The sequence below is a fragment of the Pipra filicauda genome, unplaced genomic scaffold (genome assembly GCF_003945595.2).
Source record: "Pipra filicauda isolate LSUMZ 115617 unplaced genomic scaffold, ASM394559v2 scaffold98_size3848907_pilon, whole genome shotgun sequence".
Classification (NCBI taxonomy): Eukaryota; Metazoa; Chordata; class Aves; order Passeriformes; family Pipridae; genus Pipra; species Pipra filicauda.
This window is the reverse complement of record NW_024105186.1, coordinates 737180-756914: the sequence shown is the minus strand read 5'-3', so window position 1 is coordinate 756914 and position 19735 is coordinate 737180. Positions and strand designations below refer to the sequence as shown.

Genomic DNA, 19735 nt, shown 5'->3' with positions numbered 1-19735 from the left:
GGGAGGTTTAATGTTTGCAGGATGAAGATATTTTAACTAGCTTTGCACAAATGCTGGTCTTGTGTGGTTTCTTAGCTGTGCCTTCCTGGGCAGAACTACATGGTAGCGAAAGTAATCAAATACCCTGAGATTTTTTTTTTTTTTGAGGACTTTATGTAAGAGATGGAAAAATTAAACCTTAAAAGGAAATAACTAAGGTGTATAGTCACAAAATGTTGTTTTTCCTAGAAATTCAACTTAATACGTAGACAGCTTGGTAAAGCCCAAATTGTCTGTGACAGAAAGGTGATGACTGTGACATGGTGTGACTGGGGGGGAGCAAACTGGTATTGCTGCAGTGATCTCTGGTCTGGGTGATGCAGATCTTCCAAGCTCAGGGGGAGTGTTCCCATCTCCCTTAATGCAGATTGGGACCAAAAGGGTTTTTCTTAGTTGCCTCTGGAAGCTTTTGGCTGTGCAGCTGCTTTTGGCATTTGGCTTTTGGCATTCCTGTGATCTCCCTCTGAAGTCTGCTCAGGTGTTGCAGTTAATACGAAATTTCCTCTGCTTTACAAAGATCAGACTCTACTTTCCCCCTTCTCAGCATCCAAAATGATTAGCAGTTTCTGTGGATTCAAGCCTATGGATTTTATGAGGACCCCTGACAGCCAGGGGTGATTGTGCTCTTCCCAAGTGTTTTCTAACTAGGAGGAAATCAATGCATCAAGGGGGACTGTGCCTGACATCTATTAATTACACAGTCCCCTTATGTCTAATGTACCAGAAGAGGGTCTAAAAGGCAACCCCCTTTGCCCTGACTAATTGATACAGAAACAAATTGATACAAATGAATGTAAACTGGTTCCTTAACAAAAAGGAGAACGTTAGTTTGGTAATTGGAATTGGAAGGAGCAGTTGCAAACTGAAATAAAACATAGAGTAGTGTGAGATAGTTGGTTGCAGCAGCCCCCTAAATGATCCCAGCAGCCCTGCAGTGCCCCGTGCTAAATGCTTGGGAATAAAACATGTTCTGCTGTTAATGTTGCATCAAATGAAGGCATTGTGGTACGTGCCTGGGGCAATGGGCTGGTGGATAATTACTGTGCCCTTCCAGTACACCATAGATGAGCTGATTTTGAAGCTTTACCATCCTGACTTCTGCAGCACAAATTCAGCTAAATATGACATCAGTGTTAAGAGCTGTGGCACTTGTGGTTACAGCTTTGGGATTCGTTATATTTACTTTCTAGGGAACTAAAATTCAAAGCAGCTTTTATGGCTGTCATGACAATACTGTCAGTTTCGAAAGAGGTGGGTAAATGTGCATTGACCTTTGACTAATATGGCCATATCCTATTTTCCGTGTGTTTCCAATTAGGAGAACTATGTTACGAATTTTTGAAAGAAATTTTTAAAAGAGAAAAGTTATTTAACTGCAAGACTTCTGCTTCTTCCCAAAATAAAAGTAGTGAATTTTTTTCCTAGTGCAGAAGGTTTCATATAACTATTATTATAAGCTGGAAATCAAGATTTAATAATAGCACCATACCATCTGCCACCAGTGGTGGAAGAACAAGACCGAACCCTTGACTGCTGTAAGCATTTTTAATTTGCAGCTTGGAGTGAGGCCACAGGGCTTCACATCCTTCTGTGGAGGAGAGGATGGGATTCTCAGTTGCTGCTGTTGATCCCGAGCTGTTGGGTTTTTAGTGCTGTAAATAACAGGTGCAGCATCTTGTTCTTGCTGGGTGTGGTGAGTTGTGCCTTCAGAGTAAAATGAAGGAGAGTGTTGACTGTGCCAGGCTCTCTGAAGCCATCTGCAAACTCCTGGTTGTCAATGACGAGAGCTGGACCAGCTCTTTGGGAGGACCATAGCTAGTTTTTTCATGTGTTTTGGTGGTGGTGGGAGGCAATGGGCCCATCCTGCTTTTTAAAGGGCACATCCCTCCTCCTTATTTTCCTGGATGTACATTGCAATATAATTTTATACCTTTATTCCTAAGACTCAGACTCCTTTTCATGAGCTGTGGTGGATCTTTTGCTACCTTAGGAAAAGCAGAACAGATTTTTCCAATTTTTGAAATGTACTTTGCTAAAAAGGTATTTTTGTCAAATTGCAGTTTCCTCCAAAACATTTTTCTTTATATAGAAAATGGTATTCCACCTCTCTTAGACCTTTGCTAACAGCTGTTCTGCTAGCTAAATGTCACTGAATTAAAAAGAAACAAAAATAAGAATATGATGGTTTCGGATAAAGATTTTAGTTGACTATTTCGGTCCCAGGTAGAAGTAAATCTCCTCTCTTCTGAATGTTGAGATATTCTGGGGATTACTACCCTGCTGTTTTACCCTGTAGAACAATATAATAGTGCAGCATTTCTGGAAAACTGTTACAGATGTATAACATGTACATGGCTTTTGCCAGCGCAGGGAAGCGCTGGGGCAACTATGTAGGACACCTGGTAACTGAGTGTGCTGCTGGTTTTGGTAACTCAGCCTTTAGAGCTGACCTCTAACAAAGTTGATGCAATGGGATAGTTTCAGGTCGAGGTGCGTAGGAAAAGGGGACCTGTGCCAGCCTTTTGAAGGTTGCTTTGATTTGTTGCTGGGCACAGCGAGGACTCCTGGGGTATTATCTGAGGATTAAGTGCAACATTAAACATTGGAACTGGCTTGTCAAAGAAAGGGCAGTTTATCAAAATATAATTTATAACCAGCAGTTTACTACTGGCTACAGTAATTAATATGGAACATGATGAGGCCCATCATTAATGTGCTTTGTTGTCTCAGCTTGCATTACTGCTGCTGGCAAGGCCAGCTTTCGAGGCTAATGAGGGACAGAGAGGAAAGAAATCTGTGCTGCTGTTAACTGATGGTAATATTTCTCCAGGTTGCACACTGCATTGCATCTGATCACAAATCTCAGCCAGACATACCTGTCCAACAAAAGCTGCTTTTCCAAATTCTTGCTTAGAGAGGCAAGAATTATTGTTTGTGTCAAGGTTGCTCAGCGCTGGTGACAAACTCTTGTTAGCATTGGGCTGGGGGAGAGGGTGCACAAGCTGGTCTGGAGGATGAGGAGAAAACTTCTCATTGGTCCAAATCCTAGTCAGGCTATGGTCGAGGGAAGGCAGTTAGCATCCAGTGGTGGTGATCAGTGAACTGGTCTCTGGTGGTGGAAAATGGAAGAGGTTTTCCCAACATTTTATAATGGCCAAGTGCCCAGATGAGGACAATGACTGGTGCTGTGTTGCTGATGGGAATCTGTTGTTGAGGAGCTTGTGGTTGGTTTGAGATGGGTCCCACTTCCTGATAGCCCATCTCGAGGTGCCTGAGAGCCATGTGACTTCAGCAGAACTTGTATTATCATGCTAGTTTCCAGAGAGATGTTTGGAGACATTCCCAGCATTGACTTTAGCTGCAGCAGTGGCTTGATCTCCTTTCTGGTATTTTGGGGCAGCTGATGGCTCTCCTAAGGTGTGTAAAGAGTTCATGTTAAAATAAAAAAAGCTGTTGCCATGGTCTGTTTGCTCTACTGAGTCTGAGTTTGCCTGTAGTCCAAAGAAAGATCCCACAGTGTTATCCAAGTTGGAGAAATACCTGAGACTGGAGGGGCTTGGATGCAGGAGTCAGTCAGGTTTCCTACATGAAGATAGCAGTGGGAAAAACAAATGCCTTTGAAATTTGGCACGCTTGTGGTTTAATACCCCCCCTCAAATTGAAACATTTGGTCAAACAGTACTTTCTGACCTGGAGCTGCCCATGGTGACAATGCCTAACTGGGGCACCTTTATAGTAGAGTGTGTTGTATGTTACTTTTATTGAGCATTGCCCAAATGGTTGAGAAGGATGTTTTAAAGAGTCTTGTGTTAGTCCAGATTTAGCTACTGACATTTCCCAAGAGCATCAGGGCTCTTGGGCTCTTGGCTCATCTGCAGGGAATCCAGAGGAACAAAACTAGAAAATTTCAGCAGTTCTGCTCGAGCTAGAACCAGGTAAGCAGTAGTCTCATGGTTCTCTCTCTTCATCTCTTCCAAACGTGCTTTTTGGCATCTTTGGTGATAAAATCAGATACATTCATTTCATGTTAAGATGACATGATAAATGGTACATTTGCCAGTTTCATTTCCATTGCCTTGGTTATAATGGGTTTTGCTGTGTGCCCTTAGTCATCCCTGTTGCTGGCTGTAAAGGGTGGAGGGATGTGTCTTGTGGGGGATTATATACACCCATCATGTCCTTTTTTTAGATCTCAGTGCTTGACCTCCTTACTTATCCCATAAAGGAGCCTCTTGAACGTTGACTAATCCCACCAGGATTTATGCAGACTGGCTGAAAGCCAAGTCCTCTCTGGGTGGGTGCAAGATACATCAAGGAGTTTGAACATTTGTGTCCTGGCTTGCCTGAATTAATCTTAGTCAAAGCAGCTGGATGACTTGATAATGCAGTGTTATGCCATCATCATTAAATTAATGCCAGGTAGGGCATGACAATTTCATGACCATTAAGAATATTTGTGTGCAAACGATGGGGCTGATCCAGAGAGATGCAGAATGGGGTATCACTGAGAAGTGCAGAGTCCTTAGTGTATGCACTTAGTAGGCTCAGACTACAGAGCTGACTAGATGACTCACAACAGGGTTGAAAACCTTGCTTCTTCAGAACTGTTTAGTATTCCAGTTGGTTTTAGATTTTTACTGTTGAATTGATGTTTGTGTTGTAGCAGCAGGTGAACTTTCTCTTTGGGACCTTCAGTATATTTGATAAAGATACATTTCTCTGAGAACCACAGGGACAGCACAACCAAGGATTCTGGAGGAGAGTACATGGCCAGAAACAGCTATCTGGACAATGAACATTTCGAGCTAAAATATCAGTGCTCTTGTCTATTGTGGAGAGGGTCAAAATGCTATAAATGGCATGGTTTGGTTTGATGCAGGAGCCAGCAGATTACCCATCCCCAGTAATTGCAGTGTCCTTCCCATTTGGAGGGTTCTTAAGAAATTTTTGCTAGAATTAGATTCATGCTCTGCAGAGGCAGGGGGGGAAAGTTCTAAATATTTTGAATAGTTTTGAAAATAGTAATAATCTAATCACAATAAATAGCACAACAGTGATGTACACACAGTGGTTCAAATATTGCTCAGTAATCTTTACCTAATGCATGTGATGCCTTGGGCCTGTTGGCATGAATTTCTAGTTGCTTTTTAAAACAAAAAAATGGTCTTTTTCTCCAAAGAAAAACTTCTATTTACTGCTTCATGTGTCTGTATACACAGATACATACAGAGGTAGACTTGGTAACACTAATGCTGTCTTCTGTGATTTCATGCTGTATTAGTGAGGAGTGTGTTGTTGCCAAGCTTTCCAGTATTTGTAAAAGGTCTACATGGGTAATAAAATCTCGTTGGGAGAATTGATCTAATTTTGAGATTGAGAGGTGTGAGAATAAAGGATGCTTTACTGTAAATTGTAGGTAGGTAACAACAGAAACTTGAATATTAGAAGAAACTGGGTATCACACAAACCACACACTTTCACATCACTAAAACAAGAACTGTGCTCACACAGAAACATGAACCTCTTTGCAAACCACAGAAAGTAAAAGGAGCACTCCTGTTTCATTATTGATCTAATTGCTCTTTTCTTGATATGAGAATAGATATGAAATGCTCTTGAATATTCCAGTATGCACAGAAACAGACTATTGCTTTTGGAAACTTTTAAAGGCACAGCACATACTGATAAATAGCAAGGCCATTTATTTCTGAGAGTTACAGCTACTTATCTAATGTCACCTAATTGTTCTTCTGGAACCGAACATATTATTGTTTTGATGAGAACTTTCCATTTAGGAGTGATATTAAATGAAGAGAGCCCAGACCATCTTTTCATATGACTAAATCAGTTTTGGAAGATCAGTTGGTGCAACCTTTTAAGTAAGTTCTGTTTTAAGAAAAAGGTCTTCTGAAGACTGGGTGTTTTGGAGTACCTCAGTGTTGGACTCCTCTAAAGCTCCCTTCTAACTCAAATTGCTCTGCAGTTCTTTGCGGTCTTTGCCTTTATCTATAATCTCTTTCCTTTGGTTTACAATCCCATTTAAGTCCAAGTTTCCTGAGTAACCTGAAAGTTTGGGCCCGTGGGACTTGTGCAAAATGTGTGTGGTTAAAACCTTGCCGTGTTTGCGTGTGAGAGCAAACATGCATACGAATGAGGTTCCTGGATCGATCCAGCGAAGTCTGGACGCATTTCAAAGCTGAGAGTCTGACGAGGTGTGTGCTTTTCTGGGGGGGGAACTGTGAAGGTGAGTATCAGTCTGTGCTCACCTCCGTGTTTTACAACACTCTTCCATTTATGATCTCCACCAGCTCTGCTGCTCTGCCTGCTCCTGCCAGCAGTCTCACCTCCTACTCTTCTGCCAGGCTCTGCCAGACTGAGCAGATTCTGGAATCTGCTGGCTGCAGGCAGTGCAGCTCCCTGCCGGAGCCCTTCCCGAGGCTGTGGGCAGACCTGAGGGAAAGGGATCCTTGGTTCTCCTCGGGTGTTGGCAGTGGCTTGCTCCAGTGGCTCCTCTTTCCCTTGGTTTCAACACCTTCTCTCTTGCTTGGTTTCTATAACTTAAAGAGCACTTCTATCACCAAATTTGAGTCTCTCATAGAATCATAGATGGGTTGGTTTGGAAGGCACCTTAAAAGATCATCTCGTTCCAAATCTGCTCTGCTGTAGGCAGGGACACCTTCCACTAGACCAGATGGCCTTGAACTCTTAACTAGAACTGCATAGTGGCTATTTTTTCGTCGTGGGTTATCCTAAATACCCAACTGTGAGAAAGAAGCCAGATGCAACCTTTAATAAAAGGCTTTTGAAGCAGTTTAGTTCATTTCGAGAACTAATTTTCACTTCCTAAAGTCTCTAACACTTCAAAATGGTCTAGAGATTTGCAGAAAAGGTCACTTCCAGCAGTAACTGGAATAAAAGGTGGAGAGGAAGAGTGACTTCTCTTGATAGCTTGTTCTTAAGACATCTCAGTGATTTGTTTGATGAATCAGTGATGAATTTTTAGATGAATTCCCTGACAATTCACTTTACCTGTATGTCATGTTCAACTCATTGTAATTTTCCTTTCTTGTTTATTGGCTTGTTGATTTTTTTTTTCCCTTCCCCCAGGAAAACCAAATTAATTAGGTCTCTTTAAACCAAGATGAGGATGAGTCTCCAACTGGCAAGAATGTGACTGTGTGGTTGGAGAGATGTCACTTCTACAGAATAAAATGGCTTTGTAGTAGTTGTCCAAATTGGTGTTCAAATCCATGTTCATTCTAAGGGCATTTTCCCTTGAATTGTCATGCAGTCCCAAGGCACTGAAGATAAGCTTGCACAAACCTATCCAAAAGTCAGCCTCTCAGAAATGTTAGGAACTTGCTGGCTTTGGGTCTCTGTTCTTGAGCCAGTAGGAGAGGAAGTTGGCTTTTGGTTTAGGCAGATCAGGCCAAACCCAGATTTGTTTGCATTTGTGCATCAAGTTTTGTTTTGTTTTGTTTCTGGAATAGCAGCTGTATATATAATGTAACGTGGGAAAAGATTAAGTAAACTCCTTTCAGAAAAACTTTAACAGACATTTGGCAAAAAAAATAAGAAAGATGATGATTTTGCTCATTGTTTCCTCAGAGCTTGGAAAACCATTCTTTTGAGTCAAGGTGAATTGTTGATGTGTTTGTAGGACTAAAGAGCTGTTTCCAAGATGCAGATAAATAGTCTGCAAGCACCCAGATGCTGCCAGGAAGAGAAGTAAACATTTAGCTCTGGAAAAGTGCAGATCACTTGCTCAGGGCCTCTACCCTGAAGGATTTATGCACTTGTATGTTGATGTTTCAGTAGCACAAGAAAAGCCTGATTTTTGGAACAAGTCTCAGTTGACCAACTCTGTAGCAACAGGTCGTGACTATCGCCAGTGAGATGGACCACAGTCACAGCAGGTGGATGTGAAGAATAAAGGTGGAAAAAGAGTGAGGGCGAAAACAGTGTTTCTGTCAGTGTTTTGGTAAAGCTGGTGATGCACGAGACTGACATTCAATAGCAGTGTTAAATGGTAGAACTGTGCTTTCTTCCGGACTGTTCCCATAGTGGCTGAGTATTGCCGTGCCTGCTGGATGGGAGCTGGGGAGAGGAGAAATGATTTACCCTGAACTCTATCTGGAGATAGCACCTGAACCAGGGGCAGGAAATCATGATCCTTCAGCCAAGTTGAGGATAAGAAATTAATTTGTAATCCCCAGGCAGGTTCAGAAATTTTAATCCTCTACCTTGCTGCTGTTTTCTGTAACCTTTTGAAGCAGAAGCTGGAGAGTACCAGCGTACGTGAGTTGGATTTCCGTCTTTCTTACAACTGGTCACTTTTTTAAGTACAATATCACCTGTTTGTGGTGTTCTGGTGCTCAGCCCACGTAGTGGCATTTTGAATCATATGAATCAAACTTAACTTCCACTTTCCAGGAGAATGGTCCAGTTCCCACTGAAGGATCATGTTGTCCTGAACTCTCACACAGTTCTTCCCTCCGTCGTGAACTACAGTGTGGTACTGAGCTGAGTACCCACCCAGACGTAGCCACATTTCAGTGGCAGATGAAATTATTCCTGCCTCTATCAGTTTGTAAAGCACTTTGGGATCGTCTCAAGTGGAAAGTGTTGTTGTTTGTCTGAGCCAGTATTTTCTCCATGTTGTACTTCTGTTGCTCCTGTTAGATATGTCGGGTTTCATTATATCTTCAGATAAGGCTGATGTGAAATGGGCTTCTGTTTTGTTTTCTCACCAGAGGAGTGATTCATATTCAAATTGAAATGTTCTATTGCTCTAAGCCAACCTTCTCCCCATGTGCTAATGGGAGGAGAGGGAGACACAGACGTGGACCAAGCAGGATTATTTTTCTCCTATTGCATTTAGAAACTTTCCAAATGGCTTTTTAGGAAGGCACGTGGACTTAACTGCTTGGCATGGGAGAATCCTGGTCTTGCATGTTTTAAGAATATGAGATGAGCCTGAATTTTGTCAGCTGTCTGTTTAGGCTGCAGACCCATATGCTACCAGCACTGTTCTCCAAAAGGAAGAAGACAATTTACGATCCACTTTAAGTTGAGGGTTTTCTTTTTTTTTTTTTTTTTTTTTTTTTTTTTTGTGTGTGATCCTGTATTTTCTCTTTATTCATACCACTAACTTTAAGAAAGTTGCTTGCACTAGTTTTGGGGCACTGACTAATCAGGCACCTTTTGCAGCACAGCCAAGGCCACCAGCTCATGGTCTCTGTTGGGACCATGACAGGACCCACAAGGATAACATAAGAGTTGTGTTGCTCTGTCACCTGCATGTCTAAGTGAATGTCTTTATAGATCTTGTGGAGCCTGGTGGCTGTCCCATAAACATTTAGACTGAGATAATAATGTGTTTAATGGAAGCCAATAAAATTTGGGTGAATATTCTCACCTTAGTGACCTCACTGAGCCTACTCAAGAGGAGATTTACCATATTTTAAACTTAAAACCCAACTCAGTCTGTTCTTTCCCTTGGTCCTTCCAGGTTGGGCTTAGGTATGTGAAATGATCCTCCCCCACTTGCCCTTTCTGTTTCCACAGAGTCTGTGAAACTAGTTGAATGTTCCTAAGGTCCCCTCAAGTTTTGAGATAAATGTGATAGACGAGACATTGATCCTTGGAGGATCTGTTGCCTTTAATGGAATATCGGTGGCCATGTCCTCTGTATTGCTTTGACAGTTCAATTATACTGACCAGCTGAGGGCATTGTGAGGATTGAAAATGTTCTGCATTTTTGTTGGCTTAAAATTAGAATTTACGTGAAAGTTTTTCCAAGGAGGAAGAAAGAAAAGAGACAGTGACAGATCTTCATAGCCGATTGTAGGTTTGTTCACCACAGGAGAGCTGGTGAGACAAATGTGAGACCTTGGTTACACGTCACCTAAATACTTTCTGACTTAAGAGCATTTGAACTGGAATCACTTGCAATTAGCATGGGCTTGGCAGAAACTGGCACTGCTGCTGTTTGCATAGAAACTACTTGCACAGTCCAGTTGTGCCATGAGGAAAACTGCTGTTAGCAATTAGCACAAGGGTAGTCTTGAGGTGATGTCTGTGCAGTGGCTGCTCTTAGAGCAGCAGATGTCCTTGATGACACACTAGCAGCTCTAAAAACAAGAGCCTTAGCTGTCTGTCATCTGTACCTAGTCTCTCTCACCCAAACATGGTAGTTAACCTAATTGTCACCATAGCCACATGGTTTTTTTGGCAGCAATTTGTGTCTGGGGGCTTTTAATTGCATTGCTTCTGAGAACCTAGGCATGTGCATGGTCCATGAAGATGTGACCATTGCTACCATTACTCTGCTCTTGATAGTCTGCTTGGGTGAGGCAGTTTCCTCAGCTCGCTGTGGTCAGGCTGATGCTGAGTGCAACCTGTTGTAGACTCAAACGACCCAGCTGGGATCAATTGCCCAATTGACACAATAAATTATATTTAGGTCTGTTCAGTTAAGTAAATAATGAGGACCAAAGGGGCACCTGCTGGTCCCCATAATCTGCGTTGCTGCTTGGAGGTTGCCTGAAGAGTCTCCTGCTTGCTTGATGGAGCTTGGGAGCTTGTGAGTGGGTGGCGTGGGAACTGGGGACAACTGAGGATTCGTACAGGGATGCAGAGTTGCTCCTTGGGGCGGAACAATAAATGTATGATTCTTGGCCCTAGAACGAAGAAAGCAAGGTGCTGAGGACTTGTTGCAACCCGTGCAGTCTGAGAATGTTTTCTTCTTGTCAGATGCTGCTGTCACATAAGTTATTTTATTGCCAAAGGGCAGGGAATGAACTAGTGAAGTGGGAGAGAGGGGTATGTACTGAAGGGCTGTGTGTTGTAAAATTCAGTGCACCAAGTGTGCAGTTCTTCACTTTCTGCTTTTGCAGTGTTTATTTACCTATATGATTTGGGGGGGGAGAAGGCATGGTGGTGTAGGAGGTACATCTGTCTCATCCAGGAGAAAGCACGTGTTCAGATGAGAAAGCATTATGCATACAATGCCTGAAATCAGCCCTTAAAATAGCACACTCCACATCTTAGTAATGTATTGAATATATCTGGATAAGAAACAGGCTGATTGAAGTATTGAGCTTATTGTAGTGTGTCTGCTGTGACTCATCAGAAAATTGAAAGTCTTGAGACAAAACTCACCCCCCTTCAGTCTTTTTGGAAGAGACAGGAATTAGTCTTAGATGGGAAGTAATTAATTGTTCTGTGATTGCCCTAAATAGGTACTGAACAACAAGCTCATACTGAAGCATTTATATCCTAAGCCCTGTCTTGTGAGCCCAGCTATCCAGAGTCTCCATCAGACAGAGACAGTGAAAAAGAAAGTTCTCTAGAATGAGCAACACTTCCACCTACATGCGTTTAAGCGAGACTGGTTGGAGGTGAGCTGGTAGGCTGCATGCTGTAATAAGCCATTTACTAGGATAATGGCTGCAGGCTACAAATGCTGTTTCTACTTAGTCTGTCTATTCAATGCAAACATTAAAAAAGAAGAAAGAAAAAACCCTCTCCCTCAGTAAAGGCTATAATACTCTTAATCCTCAGTGTACTCCATGGATATTAACTCAGCCAATATTGTAACACCCCATGGAGGCAGGTGGCACGTACATGCAGCCCCTTTCATCCACCAGAGAAACTGAGGCAGTGGGAAGTACTTTAGGCTTCTGGTTTTAGACTGGTGCAAAATCCTGGGCAGCAGTCTGGCTTGACGGTGACTAGGATGGAGCTGTCTGTTGGTCTTTGGTGGGAGCATGGGAATTTATGGGACTAATCCCATAAATTTAGGATTTCATTTGGAGAGATTTGCAGCCTACTGTTGCAGGCTGCACTGCCCTGCATATGGAGTCATAAGAGGGTGCATTGGCACAGCTGGCAGAGGTGGATTGTGGGGGGATGAATATGTGCAGGAATATCTCCATAATTTACTGAATAGATATAGCCATTATGTATCTGACTGCAGGATATTACTGGGAATCCAGATGTTGAGAAAAGAAGCAAGAGAATCAAGATGATCAAATACCTGTTTAAAAAAAAACAGTGCCCAAGGAAAAGGAACTTGATGGCTTTGTGTTTGTCTGCAGTGAAGTCATGGCAACAGAGCACTCATTTAGCAAAATTAACTGTTTCTCTATCTTACAAAAAAAAATCAAATGAAAACGATGCAAGGGAACATCCTTTTATCTAAACCAAATGAGTCCATTTGTGCCAAAGCAAAGGAGTCATTCTTGGGAGTTTGCTCCAGAGAGCACGTACTTTATTAGAACAGAATGTAATAGTTGTCCCAAAGCCATAACTGTAAAAGCCTGGTGCCCTAGGCGAGCACTTTCAGTAACAGGAAAACCAAAGTTAGGTTCCTGTACCCGTATGGTGTTGAAATAGGAGCATGATTTTAAGGTTTTGGTTGTTTGGGATTTCAGCTCAGTTAAGCTCTGGATACAGCTTTCAGGAGGACTCTTATCTCTTTGAAGTTCCTTATGGGTAATGCTTAGTTTCAAAAGTATTTGGGCATCTAGGGACAAAATGCTGATGCTGCGTCGGTTTGGGTGTACCCAAATACTCGTGAAAAACCAGTAGCCTTTAAGTACCTTTGACTTTCATTAGACCATAGTCTTCTTCATGCCAAAGACTCCTTTTTACTTCCTAACTTAAGTAGTATTTGAAGTAATTCTCGCACAAACCCCGGAAATAACCCTTCTGTGCTACTTCTGTTTTGACGTTCGCTGCCCATCTCTGTGCGCAGACCACTCTGTGAAGCAGCAGGCAAGGTGAACCACACAGTGACTGTATTGGTAGGCATGAAAGTTCATTTTACATCATGGAGAATCTCATGTTTGGAATTCAGAAATTGTTCATCTTAGTGATGAGCAGGGGCAAGCTCCAAGGAAAATATCACAAACTCAAGTGTGTTGCTTGAGGCGCCTGGGAAGTGGTGTTTCTCTTAAGCAGTGTTTTCCAAACAGATTTTATTTCATGACTATCCTGGATATGGTTTTAGGCAATACCTTTTGGTTTCCATGAAAGTGTCTGACAGGAGAGTTGCAGAGCTTTCATCTGTATGACGGAGTGCAACAGTTTGGGGGAGATTTTTAAGTGTGATTCGGCTTTGAGGTGTTTTCTGTCAAAAATGTTGGGAAAGCATCAGACTAATTGGAAACCTACCCATTCATTGAAATCACAGAATATTCTGAGCTGGAAGGGACCCCCACGAGGATCATTGAGTCCAGCTTTTAAGTCAGTGCTCACCAAGTGAACTTAAGTTGTTTTCCATTGCTTCTCATACCTGGATGACACCCGTACCTTTGTCCTGCAACTTAAACTTTGGTTTAATGAAAGTGGGAACTGAGTATAGATGGATGAGTTTTGGTCACTGAAGAAAAGCCATAATCATTTTATTTGAAGATAGATAACCCAGATGTTGTTGTGAAGGTCTTCATGTAAAAAGCCAATGTTTGAGGCATTTTTTGGAAAACATCTCTTTCAGAAGGGACCTTGTGAATAGTGGGGCTCTTCACACTGCTGACTCATGCTTGTCAGATGGGTTGCAGAGGCTTGCTGGGGGTCCATGATGATTTCCAGCTCAGCTTCAGGCCGGTGTATTTGCAGTATTGGCTGGCTGTTTGTTTCCACTTGTTTCTCATCCCCAAGCCTGGACGTACCCTTGCTTTAGCTGTTAATGGTATGAACCATGCCTGTGGGCTTGTATACAGCCCCCTGGAGGGAGGAGAGCAAGCAGGTGAGGATGGGAGTGCAAAACTCAGGCAGTTGCACATCAGATGTTGTCAGAGGCTTTTGAGGAGTAACATCTCACATCTCAGGCTTTCTGCAGTGAGGGATGAGATCCCCAAAACAGAATATTCTCAAGCTATGCGGCTCCAGCCCCATGGGTTGTCCCAACACCCATGGGGTGAATAAGCACAGTGGAAAAGCCTGAGCAACTGCTGCCAAACGACTGGGAAGATGCAGCCCACGGTGTCTGTTGTGTCTGAGATCTCTATAAAGTCTCTCGCATCTTTCCTCAAGTTTAGTTTTCCAGTGGAGGCTGTTGCAGTAATGAGAATGTCTCCCATCTGCTCCTCACATGGCTTGGCACATTTAGCCAGAATATATATATTTTTATTGTGGGGTTAGCCGGTGGTAACCATGACAATTAGACTTATCACGCAGCATTTTTTTTCCCTCCTTGAGTCAGTTTGAAATGCTGACAATTAAATAGATACAGTACACTTTAGAGATCCATCAGTCTCTTTGTTGTCTTGACAACCAGAGTATATTTAGAAATGTAACAAGTACATGGAGTTCAATTGCACTTTTGCTAAAACATAGTTTTGTAGCTTGAGAATTTAATCTGTTGTTTGTAGATCCAGGTGCTTATTTGAGCTGTGCCTGACTTTCTCTCGTGTCTCTCTGGGAAGCTCCTACATCGGCTGGTGAAAAGAAAGTCGTCATCAGGCAGGGAGCAAACCTGCCCACTGTGTGTGGTAGGGGCTTGGGTGTGGGGCTGGCAGCCCCTTCTTACTTGGGTACTGGATGTGCTGTGTCCCTGGATGTTCCTCGTGCTTGTGGTTTGACTTGATTTGCAGTGCAAAAGGAACGTGTGTGATTGTTGTCCCAGATCTGCTGTCCCTGGAGATCCAGTGCAGCAAATGATGCTGGGGAACCGTGAGCAGCATGTCTGAGCATCCTCTCTCAGAGGAGCTGCTCTCACAGTTCAGTAGCACTTTGGGACAGGAGGACAGTACCATGGAGCGTGATGCTGGCAAACTGTGATGGCTTTCCTCCTGCACCTGAGCTGCCTCAGCTTTGGTTGCAACTGGGAGCATCTCGCAACCACTGAAGCAATAGGAGACTGTTTCTCTTGCTCACTTCTGTTTTATTTTTGATTTGAATGGGGTGTGTCTTTTTGATTTTACCAAAAACTACTACTAAATTTTTTTTTTATCCCTTCATATTTGATTGCAAAATTGAGCTCATGCTCTCCCCACTGAACTGGAGCAGCAGCATGTGGGCTAGCTATCTGGAGCTATGGATTTTTAAGGCTGCATTCAAGGCTGGAGGAGCAGGAGGGAATTACGATGGACTGCACTCTGGGGGGCTCTAAATATCCCTGTCTCCCACCAGCCCTGTGCACACAGTGAGGGTGGGTGGGTGGGTGTTGAGTGGCTGTATTCCTTTCTGCCCTTTCCCTTGCTGAGCCAGTAGAGAGCTGTGGTTGGTGCAGGCACCTGTGTGAGTGTGACAGCCATACTTGTAAGTGTGGTGACATGCTAGCCCAGAATAGCAGCTTGGACGTGTGGCTCTTATATGCTGCCATCCTACAGCACAGTGCCTGTGAGATACAGGCTGGCACCACAGTGCCCTTGCTACATCCTTAGCACAGGACCTGGCAGTGCCTCTGCCTTGCCTTACTTGTGCTGGCTTACAAATCTGTGTCTGAAGAGAGAGGCACCCAAACGTGTGTATCAAAGTATTTCCCTGGCTTGAGTGATGAATGAATGAAATGAAATACCTCAAACGTTCCCCACCACCCCTCCATCTGCCTGACCCAGGTAGTGATGCTGGTCAGAGGTGCCCCTTCGGAAGGCTTGCAGGTCGAGGAGCTGCTCAAAGGGACTTCTTTGTGCTGGTGGCTCTTCGTAATCAGCACCTGAATCCCATGGCAGGGCCTGGGATGCTTGTGGATTTTCTGCAAAATGTTAAGCGAGACTCTTCCACCTCTCCCTGCTTCAGGCTTGGTTTATAATTCACGCTTGGCACTATAATTTGGCCAGAAAAAAGGAAAAAAAAACTAAACAAACCAGGATTCTCCTTTATCAGCAAAGCTGTGGCAATGCAACAATCTGAACAGGAGCCTGGTTGCAGCTGATAGAGTGGCCTTTTGCCCAAGGGAACCAGTTCATTTGGTGAGATGGTTTAAAGAACACAACAGTAGGTCCATGGCACAGATGTAGTGATGTTTGGCAGCATTCAGTCCTGGGCAGAGGTCTGTAAAACTAGTCAGTAGCACTGCTCTGCTCCTGGAGAGCACAGTCAGTACAGGCTTGTCTCTGGGTGGTTTATTACAAGGAGATGAGGAAGGCTGAGGGAAAGGAGTCAATCCTGAGATCAGCTATTACAGCAAGTGACAGCTAGTGAAATGCAGCTGTATTTCCTTGGGTGTATGACATCTTGTCTGTGCATCGTACCCAAAATATAATTTAATAAGGCTCAAAAGGAGGACAGAATTACATGATTTCGCTTCCTTATTCCCCGTGTTTCTCTTTCATTCATTATCTGTCAAGTAATGTTTGATTTCTCAGTGTGTGTGCAGAGCTCGGTTTCATTTTTCTGTTTTCTTTCCTCCCTCCATTTTACCAATTTCCCAAAGAAAATCCCAAACTATAGTTATATCTCCACTCAAGGTTTGTTTGTAGAATGTTATTATGTATTTTTCCAGTGTTTAATAGCTGCTGGGGTTTATTCTTAAAATATAACCACCAAAACCCAACGATCCTAATGAGTCTTCAAGAATGTTTTAAAGAAGTTATCCAAATCCATCTGACAAAGATAATGGTCTTCCATTAGAAGATACTTAGCTGGAGGTTGCATGAGCTGTAATGTTTATGGGTCTGTAGATCTGTAACCAGACAAAATCAGAATAACTCCTTGGATTTCAGTGGAGCTATGTCTGTTTATTACAGCTGAGGCTTAGGCAGTGCTTTAGACGCAATTGCAACCTCTGTGAAGTTAAGTGGGGTTTTGATTTAATTCCTGGAAGCAGTAATGTCAGTAAAGAAGTGAAGGGCTGGGACCCACATACCCTGAAGTCTGTAACTTTGGGTTGTTCTCCTTCCTTTATTGTCAAGATCAGATTCCCTTGGTTGGGGCTACTAATTAAAATGCAGCTTCTCTTAAGCATCTCCCAAAGGCAAGCAAGCTAAAGTGGAAGTGCAGCCTATGCAGATTCTCTCTCTCTCTCTCTCTCTCTCTCTCTCTCTCTCTCTCCATATTTTGCAGAAAATGCTAGTGGTTAGGTTGTTCTCTCTGACTGCTTGTGGTTGGGCTGTTGACCTGGAGTTTGTGTTTTCCAGCTCCAAAAAATGCAAAGGCTCTATGCTGAGTTATCTGGCTGTGATGCAGAGAGAGCTGGGTTCTCCTTTCCCCCTGCTTATTCATGTCCTTGCAGCCATCAGGAGACATGGGCCACCGCTCATCACCCCCGCTGTGTGTGGCATAAGTGATTCACCATGCGTTCATTTCTGGTCACATAAGGGCCATTAGTTTAAAGCAGGCTTGAGGCATAGGTTAGCGTTAGCTATTTGAAGTCTGAAGTCTGAAAGCAACATCAAACAGGGAGCAGAAAATGTATCATGCACAGAAAAATCTCTGGGATTTGTTTCTCCCTTTAAAAAATAATAATAATAAATTCCAAACTGTTTGCATATGCTGTCTCCTCTGTGGTCAGGACACCTGTCTGCCTCTTTGCTGATACTTGATACGGGCTTACAGTGCTCGCAAAAATGTTAACGCAAATTTTTTGTCATGGCAAATGTGAAAAGAATATCCAGTGTCTGTGTGGGCAGGTCCTCAGCAAATTTTTCTGTGCTTCTTATCCTTTGGTGTGGGTCTGAAGCAACTGCTGCTGTTCTGCTCCTCTTCCATCACTGCGGACCAGGAGTGCAAAGCTGCTGCCCTGCCAGACCCAGTTCTCCTGAGCAGAGACAGCTGATGGTGGGTCTAATGAGGTTTAGCCTGGTTTCCTTAAAAAAATCATGTTTATGAGTGGCTAGATATGTCTTTCCTTCCTCTCTTTAATGACTTAATCCTTGGCTAATCTCAGGAAAATAGAGGTGAGGATGCAGTTAGGAGGAGCTGGAGGTAACCTGGTATAACCAGGAGCATGGTGGGCTGGCAGAGCTGGGGCAGGCAGAGGTGGACCTTTCATTAATCATCACTAGTATTTTTTGAACTTGCTCATTTCTTCTCCAAGACTGAGATGAAAGGAAATAGAAAACACCACATAGGCTCAAATAGCAATAAGCTGGAAGTGTGAAAGACTGCTGGTTGAAAGCAGCTTGTGGTAACTTAGAAAACCTGTGGTTTTTTTTTAATTGGGTGTCTTTGGAGGCACCCAAAAAGGAAAGAGCTGGAGGTGGGGGTAGGGTTTGGGCTGTCCCCCCCTGACTCTTTTTCCACAATGGCTGTGTGTTTAGTGCATCCCATCTTTGCTTTGGTGCTTCTTGATGATTGCATGGCAAAGCCAGTGCTGTGGGAATGACTCACCGTTGGCCTGAGCGGCAGTGGAGGCTTGGGAAGAAGAGACCTTTTAAGCATGAGAGGCAGAAGGAAGTCTGGTCAGGCTTTGAAAGGGACTTTGTTACCTGCAGCCCTTACGTCAGTGCCTTTCACCAGCTCTACAGTGATTTAAAACAAGTAGCTTCTCTTCCAAGTAAACCTCAGCTACTTCAGCTCTTGCTCAGATGTAATCTGTGCTGCCAAGGTGTGAAAAACCCTATATGGGTCAAAACAAGGACAGACTGACACGAGTTGTTTCAGAGAGGGGAAAAAAAAGCTATGGTCTGCCCTGTACAGGAGGGCCGCTGGCCTTACATGCCCTTTTGGGGTTGTTTTCTTGGTGAAGTGTTACAGCCAGCTTGATTTACTTTCTGCTTTTACGATGAGCAAAATGTTGATTCTGACCTTTCTGTTTGCACCTGCAGGGGTCCCTTGGAAGAGCCTGTCCGTACGTCTGTCGGGCTGCCTGAAGGGGCTGCCTTGCTTCCAGGTGAGGAATGGATCAACTCGAAGGGCTTTTGCCAACTGCTGAGTTTAGAGAGAGCGGGAAGACCTCGGTACCATGTTTGGTTGTTCAGCAGCTGATGGGCATTTCTCCAAAGCTTGGGGTGGTGGGAGGCCAGCCTGCCCAGAAGGCTTGAGGTGATTTTACTCTTTCTGAGTCCAGGTCTAGAAGCAGCAAATGTTCAGGCCCCTCTGGGAATGGGGGTGTTTTATGGGAACAATTGCTTGGTCCCGTGGGCCATATTGCTTTGACTCTTTTTTGAACAAAGCTTTCTTTCTTGTGGACCTGAACTCATTCCCCATCCATAGCTCTCTGCAGGCTGGAGACACTCCCAGCTGGTGATGGAGAGCTGACTGTATTATTAGTTTTAATCAACCATGCTTCAATGGATGAGTAGAAATTCATATGAGGAGCAAATTAATTTCAGGAACAGTGTCAGGGCAATGGGTGTGTCCTCAAGCCTCTCTCAGTTGTGCCATCCCAGGAGACAAAAGGGTACTAGAGGTGCTGCAAAGTCATGGCTCCTGTGGGAAGAAAGCAGCGTGCAGCCCTTCTGAGAAGCAGATAATGAATGAACCGCTACCCTGGTGGTTTTGACTAGTGGAGCTTCTTTATTTGCCATGATGTTACCTGACTTGAGGACTGTGAGATGTCTGTGTGATATGCCAAAATTAGGAGTAGTGCTTCTTCACCCTCTTGTGTCACTGAATGTAAAGACACTTTCGTTCTGCCCTTTTGCTATGCAATGCACATCCCTCCTTTCTTCCTTTACCCTCTTCTTGGGTTTAATTTTTGTGTGTTTTTTTTTTTTTTTGTTGTTGTGTAAATTATGGCTAGCTGGAGATGAGATTTCAGCATCCTATTTGCTGCAAACAGGGGTCATTAATAAATGTTGAAAGA

The 19735-nt window shown here is 43.5% G+C and overlaps 1 protein-coding gene across 1 annotated transcript in view; it reads left to right on the top strand.

Annotated features, from left to right (window-relative positions):
• LOC113987753 (LIM domain containing preferred translocation partner in lipoma) overlaps positions 1 to 19735 on the top strand; it is a 322953-nt gene that overhangs the window by 74318 nt on the left and 228900 nt on the right. Inside the window, exon 5 of the mRNA XM_039378007.1 lies at positions 18756 to 18820. The gene's annotated coding sequence lies outside the window, so the exon portion shown is untranslated. The remainder of the gene's footprint in view (positions 1 to 18755; positions 18821 to 19735) is intronic.